General features: G+C 38.4%; 1 long non-coding RNA gene across 1 annotated transcript in view; it reads right to left on the reverse strand.

Moving 5' to 3' along the window:
• Window positions 1–4,067: 4,067 nt before the first annotated feature.
• LOC103154917 (uncharacterized) overlaps window positions 4,068–21,404 on the reverse strand; it is a 107,360-nt gene continuing 90,023 nt past the window's right edge. The window contains exon 4 of the long non-coding RNA XR_477988.2: window positions 4,068–4,760. This is a non-coding gene — a long non-coding RNA (uncharacterized LOC103154917). The remainder of the gene's footprint in view (window positions 4,761–21,404) is intronic.

A 21,404-nucleotide genomic window follows, 5' to 3' on the forward strand; every position in this document is an offset into this window, starting at 1 on the left:
AAAAAAAAGGGGGGGAAGAGCGCTGAAACGTTTAGAACATTCAGTCCATTACAGATTTAAAGCTTTTAGTCACGATGTTTATTTTGTGATTATTAATAAGTGATCGCCGTGGTTGATTAGCCACCGCTGCTATAAGCTAAGCTAACACTGCGGTGGTTGTTAGCCACCGCACCGCTGCTATAAGCTAAGCTAACACTGCGGTGGTTGATTAGTTAATCTAAACACCTGCTCTACTGGTGATCTGTCAGAGTTGGTGTTTATGTCGCCTTTTTTTATTTTTTAACTGAACCGAAACACACTGAATGCTACATGTTAAGGTTGTGGCAGTGCAAATCGCTGAGTGTCTACAAAACCATTCACCACAATAAGCATTCAAAGCATATTGCTCCTGCATGACGGCACAGTAAATATTACAAGCATACCTGAAAGTTATGAATAATTGTGTCTGTTCTAAGCTGTCATGAGCCGTTCCTGTTAACTGCCAGAGGATAAAATATTATGCGATGTAATAATCGTGTATGAGTCAGTCACGGTCATGGTACAGAGTGTACTGACAGAAAGGAATGTTCTCATTACGTAGCAGCACACCTTTACCTGACATCTACCGTTCAGCAATTGTCATCTTACCGCTGGCATAAACGGTCACAATGTGAAATTATTCTCCAGCAGCTATGTAAACATCTTCCCTTCAGAAAAGCTGAACTCTTACACATTAATTCAATCACTTTGCAAAAATATCTTATTTAAATATATTTAATACGTGAGAAAGTAAGTTTTATACATTCAGAGGTTAAATATGAATATAATGTGTGCTATGATTGTCTAAACAGAAAATTAAAGTAGGGTCAGTTATTTAGCTCTACTTTAATGTCAAACTGAAGGCCTGTGGGCCAAATTTGGCCCGCCGTAGCTTTTTATGTGGCCCTCTATGCTCCAAATTACATCAACAAATCCCTCCAGTTTTTCCACAAATCCACAAAATTCACACAAAATCAACAAATCCCCACATTTGTCTGACTTTACTGCAAAATTTTCATTGGGTTTAAATGACTGCTGCCTCAGCCTTGATGTCAAGTTGGATTCAATGACTGGTAAGGTCAGTAATAAAAACCTCACACATTAGTGCAAATATCACAAAAAATTCTTACAAATATTTCTAAATTAGCATCACAAAATCTGTGATTTTAATTGGAAAAAAACACAAAAAACAATCAGAAAATCCTGAAGGGACTGGTCAGAGTGAAAAGATGTTCAGTATTTAATTTTAAGGAACACAAATAAACAGCTATTTATTGATATTTTAACAGCTTAATGGGTTTTATCAATACATTCTGGCCCTTTAAGAACATTCAGTTTTAATTTTCCCAAAATGTAAGCGAGTTTGACGCCACTACAGTTGATTACTGGGCCTGAGACGAACACAGAAGGGTTACATTTACACAAAACATGTCAAAGAAAAGCATATGCCTTGACTTTTTCCATATTTTTGAAATTTTTTTAACTAAACCTATAAAGTGGAATGAAAAAGATCCTTTATTTCCATTTAATATCTCTAAATAAAACCCCAAAGTCTCTTAAACGCACCATCTCCACGGTGAAACATGGTGGTGGCATTATCATGCTGTGGGGTTGCTTTTCTTCAGCAGTGACAGGAAAGATGGATGGAGTCAAATAATCCTGGAAGAAAAGACTGCAGAAGACTGGGGTCAAAGTTCACCTTCAAGCAAACAATAAGATCCTACACATGTTTTAGATCACCAGCATGTTTATGTGTCATAACGGACCAGTCAAAACCCAGGCTGAAAATTCAACCGCTCTCCGTCCAGTCTGACGGAGCTCGATATATTTAAAAAGAAAATATTTTAGATAAATATCCCAAACTGATACGGCTGTGACTGTATCGGAGCAGAATACTTTATAATTTCTGTTGATTTATCACATAAAATCCAAATAAAAGACGCAGACGTTTGTAGCTCCAAAATGTCAAAATCTAGAAAATCTCAACGGGTATTAATGATTTAATTAATATGAAAAAGCTGCTTAGTTGCAGTTTGAACACTGCAAAAACACAAAATCTTACCAAGTTATTTTGGTCAAGTTTCTAGTGCAAATATCTTATTACACTTGTAATAAAACAAAGCTAACTTACACATAACTTTTCACCAAGTTATAGGAGCTTGTTTAAAGTAAATAATTCCTTTATATTCATTAAAAAGTTTTAGTTATAAGTGAAATAATCTGCCAGAGGAACAAGACGTTTTAAATTATAATTAATAATTTAATTTAATGAGTAAGTCTTTTTGACTGAGTTTCTTCTACAAATATGTTATTTCACTGGAATTAAAACAAAACTAACTTACTAGTAACTTTTCAACAGGATATAAAAGTAATATTCAATAATTGTTCAATATTGATGCAGATTATTTAAATTATATACCTTTTTTTCTATAAGTGAAGTAAAGCTGTTACTTTTTATCAATATTCAATCTTTTTTTTTAACTTAAAACAAGCTCCTATATCTTGCTGAAAAGCTACATGTAAGTTAGTTTCGTCTTAGTTCAAGTGTACAAAGACATTTGCACTAGAAACTCGACCAAAATGTTGTTTTTTCAGTGTAGTTGGCACAAGCAAAAAAAAAAATTTATGTGAAATCACATGAGTGCAAACTGAGAACACAGCATGATTGCGCATGGCTGGAGGTGTCTGGTGTTTTCTGACTCTTATTTCTGCAGGTCCTTCTGCTGCGGTGACGACTCTCATTCCTCTGCAGCCACTTGAAGGAGAGCCGGCTCAGCAGACCCTTCGGTGCAGCCTCACCAGCTCAGAGAAAAGACAAACAGAGGGAGGGAGCGGGACCTCCACCCCAGAGCAGAACAGCCGCACCGCAGCCATTATGAGCAGATTTAATGGAATCCAATGGGGAGGATGTGGCTGGCCAGCTCAGATACTGTTTATGTAACCGTGAAGAGACGCCTCACAGAAAACACAGGAGTCAGGATAAAGCTATCTCCTCTTCTGTCTTCATGCCAAGCTGAAAGGAAGTGAACAAGATTTACACACATATGACTGTTGAATGCTGCTTGGGTGTAAAATATCTGAGAAAAGCTGAGCTGCAAGATTTAAAAAGTAAGAAAAAGTGAAATTGCTCTTTTCGCTGTGTTAGCCTGCCCCCTAGTGGCGGCCCGTCCGCCTCCTCCTCCGCTCTGCATGAAGTTCTCCTCCAGGTATTAGTGCTGCGGGAATCTTTTTGCCTTGAGTGAACCAAGCAGATGTGGAGGTGATGATGACTCTACAAGTCCCCTTGTCCTCGACTCTGGGAGTTTTCCCACACTTAATGTGCCGAGTCAGCTGAACTTTGGAGAACAACAAGTGCTCGGGAAGCAGGACTGGAGCTACGTGTGATTGTGTGGATGGTGAAAGATGCAAAGTTGATGGCAGCTCAACAACCTCTACTGCTCTGTGGAGGAGATGATCAGGCAGATACTCACCCATTTATTTTGTTCATCGTGAGCCACAGATTCTTTTTGTTCTGTTTTTCTCCACATGATTTATTTTAATGTGTCTTTTCTGAGAGTGCTTTCACGGTAGACTCGGTTCAATTGGGGACCAAATTTGCAACATTTGTTATACTTTCACACTGAACTGTTCCCCTCCTCGCCTGTGGTGGCGCTACACAAAGAACTAGTGAAGGAAACGACATTAAAACCTCTAAAGAAGACATAAGCGCAACTTCCTTCACAAAATGTAAACAAAACCGGAGTGGCATCAGATTTTAGGAGTTGTAGCATTTCTCTTTTGTCTTTGGTAAAAGACTACAAGTCTCTCACTAGCAATTGACTGCACGGTTATTTTGATTGGAATTACCCAGAATGCCCTGCGTTGTAGTCCACTTCCTGCTTTTGGAGCGGCCTCTTTTCTGCTTGGTGTTCACATATGCATTCAAACTGGACCAGAGTTCACTTCACTTTGCTTTGCTTTTTTTGGGTTGATCCCAGTTCGATTCCCCCCAAAAAACTGGATTTTTTTAGACAAACACATTAGAGCTCAATTAAAACAGACTAAACAAAATAATTATTAAAATTATTTTAATAATTCAGTTTGAAAACAGACATATAGATAAATACCACGTTAATTTTGATTATGTCTTACAGCTAATAAAATCTGAAATCTATTTTTTTAGTACGTTACAATGCCACATATAAAAGTTTTAGAAGACAGTAACACAAACATGATTTCTAAAGGTGGCTGTTTATTGTGGTGTATCAAAACATCTGGAATGTTGAATGGAAGAAAAAACTGATTATCAGGATGATTATGAAGCAAAACCAATCAAGACCCAACTGTCTTGTGTGTATCTGTGTTAGACTCTCCTAAAGCAGAGAGAAGATCTGACATGTTTTTACCTGAGCAAAGAAAAACAGCTGGACATGAAACTGTCTTAAAATCGAGCTCTAAGCTTTTTCTAGTCTATTTTTCATCTGTATTCCCTCACCTGGAACACATCCTAACACTTTTCCAAAATGTTTTTATCTTTCCAAAATACGACAGGTTTTAGTGATAACACACATTAACAGTGGAGTGTACGGTTAGCATAGTGGCTAGCAGAGAGTTGCTGATGGATCTGTCTGAAAGCAGCGACCTCCTCCGTTTCCCACAGCTGCGTTAACGAGTCATCGTGTGCCTGTCACGTATGTCTGGGTTCGAACGCCACAAGTTTGGCTCCAGTGGCGACAAACTGGAAGAATCCATGTGTGCAAACACTGTAAAAACAAAACATTAAGTTTAATGAACGATTTCAACTTAATTCTCAATTAGTTGTTTGAACTTATCTTAAATAAGTGGCGTGAAAGATTGGATAAGAAAAGGCTATGCAAGTTAATCTACTACATTTATAAATGTGAGTCCATCCCAAAAAGTTGAGTATTTGATGTCCCATAATGCATTGTGGCAGCTAATTAAACCACTTGTCATAAAAATTAGTTTTAAGGCGAAAACTTCAAGAATGAGCATTAAAGCGCTTATTAACCATTTATTTAGTATTTCACATACATTAAACCATTTCAGTGAATTAATTTTATTTTTATGTAACTAGTTTATAGTTTAAAAAAACCCACTAAACTTAAGGTTGTGTTTAAGTAATTATAACATTCAGATTTATTAGGCTATATTCACTAAAACTGCACAAGTTACTCCACCAGGTAATTTAACGAAAATTTTTAAGGTAACAATTACATATAGAAATGTTAAATCAGGAGAACTAATTAGGTTTTTATGGTAGCGCATTATCATGTCATTACAACTTAGTCAAAACGATCAGGTTTGCCGAGTTGTATAAAATACAGCTTGAACATACTAACATTTTAAAGTTTTGAAAAATTAAGATTTTTCTTTGATGCAACAAGTTTGCTTTTTTATTTTTAAGTTGCATTTTACAGTTAAAGATCTACACTGTTGATATACAGGAAGGGATGCAACGATCGCCGATTCCAGATCTTTAAAAACATCTGTAATCTGACCTGCTTATTCCGATTTAAGCCTTTGCAGATGTTTTTTTGTCAGAAATGTTGCTAAATATAGCAAGACAGTGGCTGAGTTGACAACAGTGGGTCGATTATTGTTCATCACAAACGTGCAGACATGACCTGGAGGTGAGTCTGTCAGACAAACGTCTCAACATAATATAATATTATATTATGTTGACGTCAACATAATATAATGTTGCCAAAACTTTTGCCACAACAACATATTTTTAATCAAGTAAAAGTAAAATGTAGCAGTCCAAAAAATTGAGTAAAAAGGTATTTGGTAAACAGTCTACTGAAGTACTGAGCAACTGATCAAATTATCAATCATCTAATATTTAAAAATTACATCATCAGACGGACCAAAATATGAAGTTAAGTGGAAATGTTGGTATTTTAAGGATGAAAATTACAATAATTCCTGTAAGCAACAACAACTAATAGAAAATGTTTCCAAATCAGTTTCTTTCAATAAAAAACTCATGACAGTTTAATAAAGACTGCAGGTGTGTCTCTGCGTCTGGTGAATTTTTGGTTAAAACATGTTTGTTTTTCATTCGGTGGGTAGAAAATCCAGAAATTTTACTCAAGTAAGAGTAAAAATACTTCATAATAAAATTACTCTAGCAAAAAGTAAGTAGGAAAAATGATCCTAAAAGTAAATTTTTCCCCATAAAACTTACTCAAGTAAATGTAAGTAAAAACCTAACTGCCTGCACAAATAAACAAAGCTGGAGAAGAGAGAAAATGGTTTTTATTCCAGATCTGATCTCATACCCAACATACGGCATTTAACGAATATCATCCATGCCACCTTATGTCAAAGCGACATCCCTGCTCTGGTTAGCATATTGCTACATGAGCTGAGAAATCTCTGGCCGCTGCGTCTTTCCTCCATTCCTCTGTCAGCCATCCATCTCTGGGAGCTGAGGGAGTGAGGAGGAGTGCGGTGAGAGATGTGCACAGAGAGATACAGAGGAGATGGTCTCTTCATACAGCCGCTGGCCACCAGCCAGGGACATTCTGTGCTGGTTTGTTTGTGGGGGGAATAGAGAATACATTTCTCTTCCCCAGGAATCTGACCTTCCTGTCTGCCTCTTTAGCCAGTTGCTGCCCAATCTGGCTGCTTTCTTTCCAGCTCAACTTACTAGAAAGCCATGTGATACATCAAACTACAAAACTGAAGGAATGACAGCAAATATTTACGTTTGTTATTTTTTAAAAAGAGAGAATAAAGGAGTACAGGGTGCATCAAGATGGTCGTTCATTGGCAGTGGTGGAGAAAGTACAAATTAACATACAAAAACCTGATTGAGTACGCACTTGCTTTTGAAAATACTTAAAGTATTGGAAGTAAAAGTACTTGTTGAATGGATTTTCCTAGTGCAATGATCCAATCTTTCTCAAACTGTGGTTCCAGGAACGCAGGTGGTCCGCGGCACAGTGCATGTAAACAACGAGACGTTAGCTCAAAGTGCGCTGCTATAGTTCGCTTAGCAAAGGATTTTGTTTAAAAATAATAATGGATAAGTGCTTTACTACCAAGTCACTAAAAACAAAACCTGAAGATACCAGTGAAGGTTTCCCAGCATGAGTAGCAGATCTCTTGTTTTTGAACACAGACATGCTGTGCAGTAAAATGGTGACGAGAGGCTGAGCAGCGCTGCGCCCCGCGCTGACTAACTGCATCTTAATACCTAAAATAAAATTATTTATGCTGGGAAATCTACGGGGTGAAAGGAAATGCTTGCTTTTGCCAAAGCAATGCAAGTCTATTTTTCTTATACTGCACTCATAAATTACAAAAAGCCCTAAAAGGTTATTAGTGAACACAATACTTGTAGTTTCTATCATTGGAAGATAGAAATGATAGAAACAGATTCTGTAAACAGATTACAGATTCTGAAAGTATGAAAGAATCCATACTTTCAGAATCTGTAAATAACTCAAAACAACATGTTTGTGGTTTTATTGTGCCAGTCACAAAACGGCTCCACTCGACATTAGGAGGGACAAAGACAATGAGATACGAGAAATATTTTAATTTCTCTTTGTATGTATTAAGATGTTGTGTCATATTCTGTCAAGCTTTTCTCCGCAGCCTGATGTTTGGTTTGATTAATTTTATACACACTGTGGTGCAAAATGCAAAATGTCCGATGGTTTTCACTTCATAACCTGCAAACATCAGTTTATCAGCTTTGAGTTTCTTCTCTTGGGTGTTTTATTGGTTATGATGTTTATTGTTTGTGCGTTGATGTTCAACTTTATTTATATGGTGTTTAATGATAAAATGCACCATTAATCTCAACAAAGCTCAAGTGATTTTTTTAGCATGCTGACAGCTAACATTGTTGTGAATGCATTTCTATTTTTGCATGTAAAGGGGGTAACTGAGATAATTCAGGATGCATCTCAATGCGTGAACGGTCGTTGGCTTTAACAGCATTTCTCACTTCTTTGAACCAAACCCCCCTGGCTGGAGGCGGAGGCCACTCAGACTTTTCCCTTTTTGTTTTTTCTAATTGTGCCAGTAGATACTTCCTGGCTTCAGGGTTACAAATGTAATAATTATGTCATTTGGGGACAAAAAGCCTTTTTTTTTTGCATGTTTCCCAACAGCAGATAGGATGTGTTTCCCAACAGCAGATAGGATGTTTAACCTCGATGTAACTCTAGTGCAATTAAAGCTTTGCAGACAGAAGTCAAATTTATTATTTATAGCACATTTCAGAGACAAAGCAGTTCAAAGCCACCAATTATAAAACATTTTGTGAAATGCCGTTATCAATCCATCAAATATATTGATCAATTTTCCATGTATTGATAATGAAAGGCAACTCCAACAGGTGGGTTTTAAAAGGAACTCAGTGTTTCAGCTGCTTTGTTCCAGATTTGTGGTGCACAGAAGTTGAATTCTGCTTTTCGATGTTTGGTTCTGGATGTACAGCAAACCAGACCAGAACCAGAAGACCTGAGGGGTCTGGAAGGTTGCCATGACAACAGCAGATCTTTAATGTACAGTGGTGCTGAGCCGTTCATTGATTTATAAACTAACATCAGTATTTTAAAGTCTAAAACTGGGTGATGTGCGCCATCTTCCTGGTTTTAGTCAGAACTCCAGCAGCAGCGTCTGGATCAGCTGCAGCTGGAGGTTTGACTTCTTTAGGCAGACCTGTAAAAACTCTGTTGCTGTAATCATGTAACTAAAGATAAACACATTTAGCTCTTTAACACTGTAAATGTTCTTCAGAGGAGCTGATAACACCAACAGGTCATATTCTCACTGCAGCCTGCAGTAAAATCTGACTTTTTTTAGCGCAGCTGTTCATATTTCCATGCAATATTGGATTTTTATTCATTAATTTTATTTCTTAGAGTGAGATTTTAATGCTTCAATAAAAGATTCATTTTTTGTTTTTACTGTTCTTTATTGGGGATGACAATTTTTCATATGTAGACTGTCGGACTTTGGCCTCACATGAAAGGTGTGTTCCCCTATATTCTCATTTTTAATGAGTAACTGTTTGGATATGGAGAAATGTGTCTGTGCAACACATATTCAGCCTCCAGGAAACTCTATGAAAACACGTATTGCTTATTAAAAACCCTCTAAACATCGTTAAAGAGTAAAATGCTTCAATTACATCAATTTTATAGAGATTTTTATTGACGCCGACAGTCTTGGATTTCAGTGATTTTCCGTTGTCAGTAAAGATTTACAGTTTGGTGATTAATTCACTGATCTTTACTGTGGGTAACAAAAATCACAGATACACCGGATATTGAACAGTTGTACGCAGGCTTAAAACATTAAAGCCCCTCTTGTGTGTAGGTGGAGAAGGGCCAAACTGGCTCCGTCTCTTCCTGCGCAGCTGTCAGGATTACTGGAGTGTTACATTTTCACAAAAACATTTGAGAAGTTTAAAGGCGGGAAAGAAAACAACAACAAAAAAATCCACAACCACCCCTGGATGTGGAACATGGTCACTGGGAAGAAGTAAACAGAAACATGCTGAAGCATTTCTTGCTAGCAGAGTTGCTTCACATGCAGCTTTAAGGATGATGACATGCTGATGAATATGGTGGAGGTATATTTACCTGCCGCCCTGCGTCTCCTGCCTGTCGCTCAGCCTTTGTCGACCGCAGCGCCGCCCTTGACAAACAGCCTAAACACAACCAGCTGTGGCCTCGCAGCTCCGCTTCTCAGACACGCAAAACTAACTACATCCAGAAATATAGTTTGATATTATACAGTGGAACAATCTTTCCAGTTATTTCCTCCTCTGTTCTGTCTTCCACTTGCTTTCTATTCTTTTTTTTTTTTTTCCCCCAAAGGTTTTGAGGGTGTGTGTAAATTTTATACGACCGTGGCTTTGGTGAGTTTTTCTTTTTTTTTGTGCAAGTACATGTTGCACAAACATCATTCAGTCCAACTATCAATAATAGTTTCTTTGTTAGAAACATATTAGAAGCAGTAGACCTCTCTATGGCCCTTGCTGTGCCATAAACACCACATATTAAGCAGCCTAAATTGGCAATATGTAGCACAAATCTGACAGTTAAAAATGTTCTTTCAACAGTGCCTCTGGCTGGCGAATATCTGCAACAGCTTCTCGAAGGTTTTAGTGAGGGTGTGTGCATAGACTCTGATGACAGGAAAATGTGCTGTGAAGTGTGGAGATATTTACAAAGTATGAGCTGAACGCAAATCAAACGGCATTAAGATAACTTTCAACGCTTTCAAAAATTAAAAGAATAGAGTGGAGTGTGGAGTGGGTTCGTTTGGCGTAAACAGCGGAAAGTCGGCCAGTGATGACTGACGGCGTAAGAGTGTCAGAGGTGTGAACTGTGGTTCAGCTGGTTGTGGCAGTGAAGCACATGACAGGGAAAACAAAACTTGTCACAGGTATTAAATATTGTCACTCAGTGCGAGTGCATTTGGTGTAACGTAACCCTGTTCTTCTCAGACCGCAGTAAGAGTACCAGCGGCGGTCAGGGAGTCCACAAATACGCCGGAATAAAAGCATTTACATATGGCAGCGACCTTTTGGACAACTTTGAAATTAAAGCGGTTTTATTATGTAAAACTTACATTTTGATCTGTTTGGCACTTTCATTTGGGTTTCTACTGCTTCTAAAAACAACCCAAATGCTTAAAAAAAAAACTCTGACTTTTTTTGCAATAATATTTCTGTGTCTGGAAAAGGAGATGTTTCAAAAACGACCAGAATGCAATGTTTCAAATCAGCAAAGTGCGTTACCTAGCAACACCAGCAGAGTTCCACTTGATACCTAGCAACCCCAACAGAGTTCCACTCGTTACCTAGCAACCCCAGAAGAGTTTCAGCATGTTTGGTCAGCTGGTTTTACTGCTGTATGTGCTGTACAATGGCTGCTGGAAAAGTCAAGTGTTTTTTTTTTATTGACTTACCATCTAGAAACCACTTGCGACATTCTTGTTGGCTGTGCAGGAGGCTCTACTCCCACTTCTCAAATATGTACAGTTGTATAATTGTGCTTCTGTTTGCAGCCATTTTCACATGTGACTGTAAACGTTGATTTAAGCAGCAGCGTATTTGGATTTAAATTGACAGTAGGTCATGAAACAGCTCATAGGCAGAACTGACCAGACTAAAATCTCATTATGCAAGAATAATTTTGTGTAAACGTTTTGTGTAGCCATAGACTTAACGTGATAAAGGAAGCATAACAGATCACCTTATAACAGTATTGATTTTTATTTAAGAAAAAACTCCAGGATGGCTCAACACTCCATATGAACTAAAGATGCAAACTGAGAAACATTTAGTCATTACATTCACCCCTTAAGGTAAGTGCTTGGTGACTGCTGTGTAAGTGAGTGAGGATATACTTAAAGCTGCTGCACACACACCTGTTTCAGTGGTCACCTGTTAAGAATAACAGCCGCCACTTCCCTTACTTTAAACCTGACCAAAATAACTTTCTCTTTACTTTTAACTGAGTAAAAATAAACTGGAAGTCCTCCAAACTGCACCATCCATCCACACACTGCCAAAACACAAAATATTAAATATTTTTCTCTAGTTTCTGGTGCAAATGTCTAAGTATATTCAAAATGAGACAAAACTAACTTTTCAGGAAGATATAGAAGCTTTTTTGTCAATAATTATTTAACATTAAAGTATTAGTTCAACTGCAAGATGTTTTTCACTTGTAACAACATTCTCACTTGTTATAGGTTTTTATCAACATTAAGGAGTTGGTGACTTAAAAAAGGCTCATATATCTTGCTTAAAAGTTATTTTTAAGTTAGTTTTGCTTTATTTCAAGTTATTTCACAAGAAACTAGACAAAAATAATTAGTAAGATTAGATAATATGTGCTGAACCTCTAATTCATTCAGTTTGAACTGTGTGAACTGAGCCCAGTTGGGTTCAGTTGTACTTTGTCAGGCAACATAAATTAAAGTCGCGGTGCCCAGGTTGATGAAAGTTCACCTCGTTTTTATTAAGCAGAGACTAAATGAAAGGTGCTTTCCATAACTTTGATCCCAATATGCATTCACTGTTTAAACTAGAAGGGCATCAAATGCGAAACATAACATCTTTTCCCTGAAATCTTTTATTTCCTTACATTTAAATACACCAGAATACAAAGCAACATAGGAACCGGTTCTGCTTCACGTTTAAAGAAAAGCGTACAAGCAGCCATGCGATTCAGCTGAAGATTAAATAAATCACGGCAAAGACAAAACCGCTTCAAAATAGTTGAAGGAATCAAGATTTAAACTGTCTGTGATATTCTGACAAGTGACAGCAAGGCCAAGTGTGCAAGTGCCAAGAATAGCTGAAAATGTGTTTTTAACGTTTCCCGGAGAGGCTTCAGCTCTTCAAACCTGTTTCCAACAGCCTGAGGAGATCCATCATTTTACAAGCAGACTGTTAATTAAAATGCATGACAGCTTCAAGGGTGGGAACCGAGCCAAGTGGTGGGACACGACTAACAATGCACTTTGTGCCTCCAGGTGAAAAGTTGCATGTTGAGACTTCAAGTTCTGACTTGCAACGTTCACACCTTAAGAGTATTAGCAACTGAGCAAAGTCTGAGCAGGTTTTTCTTATGAATGGGGAACACACAGGGCTGCTGACAGTGAGAGGCTTAGAGGCCATACATTGTTAATCCAACATGCTCTCAGTTAAAGTTGTCTTTAGGCCTCTAGATCTCAATGGGTCTGTTATTTTCCACTCTGGGAAATGCATGAAAAAAGGAGCAGCAGACAGTTGAAAAAGCATCTGATAGTTGCTGTAGGAGGAGGAGGTCATGTTTAAAACAAAACTTCTCCGGTGAGGAGGATGATGTTTGGGGAAACGTTGTGGCATCAGTGGTTTGGGGACCTATAGGCCTCTGTTTTATGTGTTGGACCACATTTATTAAGTTTCTTAATGTTCTCAGCTTCGTGTTTTATTTTGGTTAGTTTGGCGCTTCCTGTTCCATATTCTCTTCACTTCCTGTTTCCTTAAGAGTTTCTCAGTTGGTACTTGTGTACTGTAAAAAAACCCCACAATTACCACCAAATATTTTTGGTCTAGTTTCTAGTGCGAATATCTCAGCACATTTGAAATAAGACCAATTATGATGTACAACTCACATGAATGACATACAAGCTGAGTAAAATGTGACCTTTTATCCAGTTGAAAACAATCAGACACACATCTGATTTAGTTCCACATATGGAAGTGGCACAAACCAGATTATTTTTTTATAAATAAGATTATCACACTGTAAAACCTTTGAAAGTGGTTATACTTGAAAATAAAAGTCCACCTGCTGCCTTGAAAATGCAATTTAAGTCAACAAGAAAACTGTTTTAACTGTTTAATTCAAAAATTAAAGTTCATAAAGTTGATTTAACAAGAGAAACGTTGCCTACACATTGTTTTTTAAAGTTATTTAATCTTGAATTATGAGTTTTAACTTGATGCTGCAATTTAAATCAAATTATTTCACAATATGCAAGAAAAAAACCTGCCCTCACCTAAAGAGCCACATTTCTCTATTATTTTACTCACAATATGAAGTTAAAATAACTACTTATTTTACTTTAGAATAATTAAAATTCTTGTTTCAAATCACATGATTTGATCTGATAATTAATTTTAACAAACATCACAATTAATTCTGCTCAGAAACATTTAGAATGAACATTAAAATGAACATTTGCCTTAAGAATCAGATGAATGTAACGCACGTCCATCTCAGGATACACAAACATGCCGCTAAGCATTCTGGGAAATAGTTCCCACTCCTGTTTGTTTCTTCTTTCAGTGTTTTTAACTGCTAACCTAAAACCTCTTGGAGGTTTGACAAAATTAACTACTGTAACTTTATCTTTCATAAACACACATTTAGGTTCAAAATCTAAAACTCTCTAAATTTATTTGACCTAAAGAGTAAAGATAGTAGACACAACTAAATGTGGCTCAAATGTTTCACTGCATTAGGATACTTTTCTACACATAACTTATATGCTTTATATTATCTTAGTGAGTTTATTAACACTAGTTGTCAAAATGTTTTTGTCAGCGTCATCACGCCACTCTAACTCTGTCCATCTAGAGTTTTACCAAAACATTGAATTTGGCTTCAGAAAGCCATTTCAAGCTCATTTTACTCTGGGAAATTAAAGCGCTGATATACCACCAAACTACAGGTGCAGTCAAACACTCTTTGGCTCAGACACTGAGAAAAGTAAAACCATCGCAGATTAAGCTAATTATCATGGTTGTTGACATCAGCAGAATTTTTTTACGGAGAGAAAAAAAAGCATAAAACGTAAAAAGCATTGTAAAAGAAAGCATTTTCTTTATTGCTCAACTTTACTCTCACAAATAACAGCTGCGGCTGCCTCTGTGGTCTGTTTAGTTCCTGCTCATGCAACCGGCATTAGCCAGGCCATAAACTGTTTGGGTTGTTCTATCCTTTAAATCAAAGGTTTGAATAGGTAAGTAATTCTGGAACAAAATGTATTTATTGCAGAGATTGTTACCAAAAGAAAGAAAAAGGAAATGCAGTGATTTACCAATGTTGGCCTTATAAAAAAAATATGAATTTTAACCAACCAAACGCAGTGGACGTGTATCCATCTTGCTTTAATCTAACCTGTGATTTTACACAATGTCATTAAAACATTTTCCTTTACATACAAACTGCAACAATCACGCCGACTCGTACTCAGCATGTTTAATGTGTAAACGGCTCACAGATCCGTCTTTGACAGCAGCCCCCAGCGCTCTGCAGATGTAATAATCTGCTGCTGGCTGGTTGTTGACTTAGCCATTAGAGGTTGCAGCAGGTCTGAAATCAAAACCTGCTCAACTGTTTTGCTTGGACCAAACACGCCTTGCAAGTGTGCACTTGAGCTACGTTAAAATGAAGCGCTGCAACAATGTGTTGCGCATTACTTTGGAAGATCATCATTCAGACTTAACTCTCATTTGTGAAAATGAGAGGACAGATTAAAATTACTCATGCTGCAGGAAAAAGCAGACCGGATAAAACATGTCTGTAATTGCAAGCAAGTTTTGTGATTAATTGTCCTAGCTCAGGGGAAACTGTAAAGAGAAGAAGAGGTGAGTTGTTCCCATCATCCTGACTGACGTTTGAGGTATTTAAAGGGGACCTATCGTGCAAAATTCACATTTTGCAAAGTTTTGTGCTTCCGTTTTGGGTTTCTAAAGCTCCTGAAAACAGCCTAAATGTTTTAGAAAATACACCCGGATGGTTTTTGGCAATAAATTATTTATTGGTGTTTGGAAAAGGAGAGGATTCAAAAACAAATCAGAAATCAGCAGGCACTGCCCAGCACTTTGCCTAGCAACCCAAATGTAACTCCGCTCTTTACCTAGCAACACAAGCTGAGCTCCTGCAAGTTTGGTCAGCTGGTTTTACCGCAGTACAATGGCTGCTGGAAAAGACAAGTGTTTTGTTGTTGATTTACCAACCAGAAACAACATACTGGATTCTTGTTGGTTGTGATTGAGGCTCTGCTTCTGCTTTTCAAACATGTACAGTTATATAATTATGCATCTGTTTGCAGCCGGCTGCACAGTGGCGCGGTTGGTAGAGCTGTCGCCTTGCAGCAAGAAGGTTCTGGGTTCGATTCCCGGCCCCAGTCTTTCTGCATGGAGTTTGCATGTTCTCCCTGTGCATGCGTGGGTTTTCTCCGGGTTCTCCGGTTTCCTCCCACAGGCCAAAAACATGACTGTCAGGTTAATTGGCCTTTCCAAATTGCCCCTAGGTGTGAGTGTGTGTGTGCATGGTTGTGTGTCTCTGTGTTGCCCTGCGACAGACTGGCGACCTGTCCAGGGTGTACCCCGCCTCTCGCCCGGAACGTGAGCTGGAGATAGGCACCAGCACCCCTCCCGACCCCACTGAGGGACAAGGGTGAAGGAAAATGGATGGATGGATGGATGTTTGCAGCCATTTTCACATGAAGTGTAATCATTGAGTTGGGGGCGTGGCCAGCAGCTGATTATCTGGATTTAAAGTGAGAAGACGCTTTAAAGCTGAACTGATCAAACTAAAATCCAATTATCTAAGAATGATTTTATACTAAAAATGTAATGGACATGTTTTGTATAGGCCACAGATCTATCCTAACCTTTAATACTTCACTCAAAACTATTTTTCTAGAAGGTTCCTGTGTAGCTTGCAAAAATCTCAAATTTGATTTAAGAAACTTTCAGGCATGGGCAAGTATGAAAAATGAGAGTTTAAAAAATATTTTTATTTCCAGACTGTATTATCCTACCATTGTCTCAGAGCTTAACTGTGTCACCTGTCGGGTGATTCATGAACTCGACTGCTTTTCATTTCATGGTTTCCTCTTTTTTTTCCTTCTCCTGTTTTGCTTTGACATTACAAAGACATTTTTGACAAATTGTTGGGACAAGGTATATATTTCTTCCAGACAGACTTTCAATGGGCCTCTTTAAATTTAGTCTTTGTTTTATGGAATCAAAGTGAAGCATGATCTAATTTCAAGAGGAAGAAATGTGAAAGTAAAAAAAAATAGTCACAGAAAAGGGAAAAGAGCAATTCATGACTCAAGGCAGAACACGTTTCCTGAGAATCAACACTAATCTGATTAATTATGACTCACCTGAAGGTAAACAGAAAGATTATGACAAAAGATTAATCCTCCAGATGTATTTTGTGATTTGCATGCAGACGATATTGTTAAGGTGGAACAGAAAATTGCCTGAGATGTCTTGCTTGTACTTTCGACAGAACAGCTGTTGGCCCCATGGCTCTGCGGTAGAACGCAGCAAGGTGTTTACTAATGTGCAATGTGTTGACAGGTGTGCAATAAATCATTTTCATTCCAACATTTAGAGTTACACTCAAGCACAGTCTCTTTTACAGGCTTGTCAATAACAAACCCAGTGAAATACATTAAAAGTTTAAAAATATGGAGCTCTGCACGCCACTGAGTGAAATAGTAAGTTGTTCTTCTAAGACCACACCAGAGGACCGCCTCCCTCACCTGAAGCAAACGAATTGTTAATGACTAGGCCTTTGCAAAACTCGTCAACGTGCCAAGGAGGTAATTCAGGCTTTAGGTGCGTTGGAGCAGAGACGCATCCAGAAGTTTCAGGAACTGGAGATGCAGACCTCTGTGTTAGGCTACGTTCACAAAGCACAGAAAAGAAGGTCTTCATGATCAATTCAGATTTTGCGCGTTCATTTATGGTACTAATCAATGCAATCAAACTTCTGTGGGAAAAGTTTACGACTCCAAACTGTCCAGCATTTTCAGAAGAACTCTTTACGGAAGTAATAATGGATCAATGGATCGTCTATGGATCAATTTTAAAGTTTATTCAGCAATGAGAACCATTGCCACAAGGTTATGAGACAAAGGAAGCTAAAAAGAAAATACAACTAATAGCAACGGCTTTTTGTGACTGTAACTTCTGAAGAGTCTGTTTTGATGCATAGTCAAAACTAAAGTAATGAAATAACTGCAGTCTGATTTTTATTGAACGTGTTTCTTCCTATTGAGCAGCGAAAGTAAATAAAAGGTGTTACATGGCTTTAGCTTTAAGTATTTACTTACTGGAGGATTTTATTGCTGCAGAGCAACAGCCACAGCTAGCTCCTCACTTCAGTGGCTAATGGAGCCGTACCGCTCAGCTCAGCGCTGCAGTTGGTCTTCCTACACATTGGGCTGAACCAGGGGTGGCCAAGTCCAGTCCTCGAGAGCCACCATCCTGCAACTTTCAGATGCATCCCTGCTTCAACACACCTGAATCAAATGAATGGCTCGTTATCAGGCCTTTGTAGAGCTGATCCCGGTCTGTTGGAGTAAGGATACTTCTAAAACTTGCAGGATGGTGGCTCTCGAGGACTGGACTTGGCCACCCCTGGGAACCATTACAGTCCAATGTGTAGGACCGGGAATACATTGTTTTGAACTGCCCATGGTTTTGAGAGTTTCATGAGTTTCATAAGCTAGCTGGACACTGACGAGGATCGCTCTTAGCGCTGTTTTTGTTTCACCAGAGCTCATTGATGACTTACCAGTTGCCTGGTAGGACATCAACTACAGGCCACTATGTCACATAGACAAGTCTCTGATTGGTTAAAGCTCCACGTCGAGCGGTGAAAGTTCGTGTCTGATGTAGGACGTGCTTGACGCTAAACGTACTTGAAACGCTTTAATCGCGCAGAGCTTGACATGCGAAATGCACCACGATGCGCCTCCACATAGACTATGAATGCAAACCAGACGCGCCTGACGCTCAAACTGCATCTGGCGTGAACGCAGCACGAGTCTGGTGAACCTGAAGAAAATGGCCGGTCGATGTACATGTTGTCTAACTTAGCACAAACTGTGTTTTTGTAACAAATATCACACATCAGGAACAATTCAGAGCTCAGCATCTTCATCGTCGACAAAGAAACGGATTGGCTGACCTTCTTACAACCTTGACATCAAACTGCACTCTTACTTTACTTTTTGTTTGAACTGATTAACTCTTAACACAATCTGACAGTAATATCACTCCTGTGTATCTATCTGCTGATCCCTAGAAAAATAAAATATTATTTCACCAGCAATTATTATCATTCCAGATGACCCAGCTCGGTTCCAGTTAAAATAAAACCTCTTCCATTGGCCTCGCCATTGTCCTCGGAAAAACAATATTTTCCCTCTGAATTAACTTGATGGAATATGGACCTGAAAACAGACACAAACAGGCCAAGACACACAGCCAGGCGAACAAAGAGTGAGTCAGCTGGTCGGCGCATAAACAGGAAGCAAGCCGTTGTACCTCGAAGTTCATCATCAGACCTCCCAAAGCTTCAGCGCACAAAGAACAATGCAAGCAAAACCCTCAGGATATATTTACTTTCTTAAGCACCCATGAGTGAGGACATATCTGCGTGTGATTCTTTATACCCCCGGTGTTTGTGTGGGTTGGTGAGTGTGTGATGTTCGTTGTGTTGATAAGGAGGTTAAACAATCGGGATGGAGTAACTTCCTGGTCAACATTGAAGGATAAGCAACAGACGAGAAAATGGGAGTTAAAAAAACTGAAGAAAATTTCATTTTACATCTTTTTGCAACTTTCTGCAAAAGTGTTTGACAGAAATTCAGAAATGAGCAAAAAGAAGTGTAAATAGAATGGAATATACAGGGTGGGCCATACGTTTCAATACATAGGAGAAGGTAAAATGTATATGTTTTTATATTTCAGATACCCAAGAAGATATTATACTGATGGCTGGATCGGGAAGCAGTCGCATGGTTGCACGAAACAGAAAACATGGAACGAGCTTCACACACGACACTGTGGCAAAACTTATTTGCAAGTTTCAGAAAACTGGAAACGTTGCAGATCAACCACGAAATGGTCCACAAATTAATATGAGTATTCAAAACAATGGCAATAATATAGAGGCAATTATATAAATAAAAATGGTTGTCCAAAATAAAAGGTTTATTTTTTCTGTGTATGGAAACGTATGGCGGGCTGCACAGTGGTGCAGTTGGTAGAGCTGTCGCCTTGCAGCAAGAAGGTTCTGGGTTCGATTCCCGGCCCCGGTCTTTCTGCATGGAGTTTGCATGTTCTCCCTGTGCATGCGTGGGTTTTCTCCGGGTTCTCCGGTTTCCTCCCACAGTCCAAAAACATGACTGTCAGGTTGTTTGGCCTTTCCACATTGCCCCTAGGTGTGTGTGTGTGTGTGTGTGTGTGTGTGTGCATGGTTGTTTGTCCTGTGTGTCTCTGTGTTGCCCTGCGACAGACTGGCGACCTGCCCAGGGTGTACCCCGCCTCTCGCCCGGAACGTGAGTTGGAGATAGGCACCAGCACCCCTCCCGGCCCCACTGAGGGACAAGGGTGAAGGAAAATGGATGGATGGAAACGTATGGCCCAGATGTAGAGTAGAAATATACATTATTGTCCCCCTCCAGGGAAATTCAGGCATATCAGCATCAAGTTAAAGGTGATTTGGAGAAAAAAAGAAAAATAATACATTACTGTTATTTAAAAAAAACAAAAAACATCTCAGATAAAATGAAATGTGCAACTTTTCACTGCAAAAACTGAAATATGAAATTGTTTATGAAATAAAAATAATAAGCAACATGATGACTGACATTGTGTCCTACTTAAATTCAAGGTTTTGTTACGGTTAACAAAATCAGTCTGTCAAACGTGTTTCAGAGTGAAGGTAAAATCACAGATGTCACAAATTAACAGCCCTGTTAACAGTCTGTTTTCTCTTTGTATTTATTTATTTTTATGAGGCTTCAGGCTTCAGCATGCCTTTCTGCTGTCCTAATGATGGCAGGCGGTTTTCTGTTTGTTGTTTTTATGAACAGAATGAGTCACGGTTACAGACCGGACCTGTTGGCACACGCTCTGATGGGACCAGATCCAATGTCATCCTGACACCTTAATGGACTTCTGCCACGTTTACACCAGCACTCCAACACTTCTAGATTTATTTATTTTTTGTCTAATTTAGACAGTTTTTAAAGTGTGTTAACTAGTTTTTATTAGTTATTATTCTTTAAATATTGTCTACATTGCAAAATCACAAAATCTTACCAAGTATTTTTGGTCTAATTTCGAATGCAAATAACTTAGTACATTCAAAATATGACAAAGTTAAAAGTAACTTTTGACCAAGATATAGAGGCTTGTTTTAAAGTAAATAATTTCTTAATATTGATGAAAAAGTTCTAGTTTCATTGGCAGATAAATTAACTCAAAACATGGGAAAAAATTTTATTATAAGCTAAATAATCTAGCATAAATACTCAAAAAAAATGGCATTTTCTCAAAACTTTTGCAGACTAGCATAGAACCGCCAGGAGGATTACGGAGTGCCGTAATTTGCCGATGCGTGTATTTAAAAAAGGCTAATTAATAAATCCATAAACACAGAAACAAGAGGTATCGCTTCTCTACTCTCACCATGTTTTAGCTAGTTTCGGTATAATGATATAGTTTGAGTTAATTGTAATTTTTTCCCCATTAATGCCATGTTTATTTACTTCAGCTAACAAAAATGCTTTTCCATTTCCGGTTTTCGTCATTTTGTTCGTTTTAGTCAACTATAATAAGTTCGTTGCCCTTAACCGGCCACAGGTCGACCTCTGCTTAGCTTGGAGCCGGGCCAGAAACTCTCCCAGTCGGCATCTTTGACCAACTTTCTTCATAACTGGTTAAGCTCCAGGCTCTGGCACGGCTACACACGTAAACCTTTGCAGATTAGTCTGGCGGTGAGCTTTCTGATGATTTTTTTCATTTGAAGTGAAGAGGTCTTATTTCAGTCCAGAACATTCTCAATATTTTTTAAGCTTAATTGACCACAAACGTGACT

Source organism: Poecilia formosa, unplaced genomic scaffold (genome assembly GCF_000485575.1).
Source record: "Poecilia formosa unplaced genomic scaffold, Poecilia_formosa-5.1.2 Scaffold406, whole genome shotgun sequence".
In the NCBI taxonomy this organism is placed as follows: domain Eukaryota; kingdom Metazoa; phylum Chordata; class Actinopteri; order Cyprinodontiformes; family Poeciliidae; genus Poecilia; species Poecilia formosa.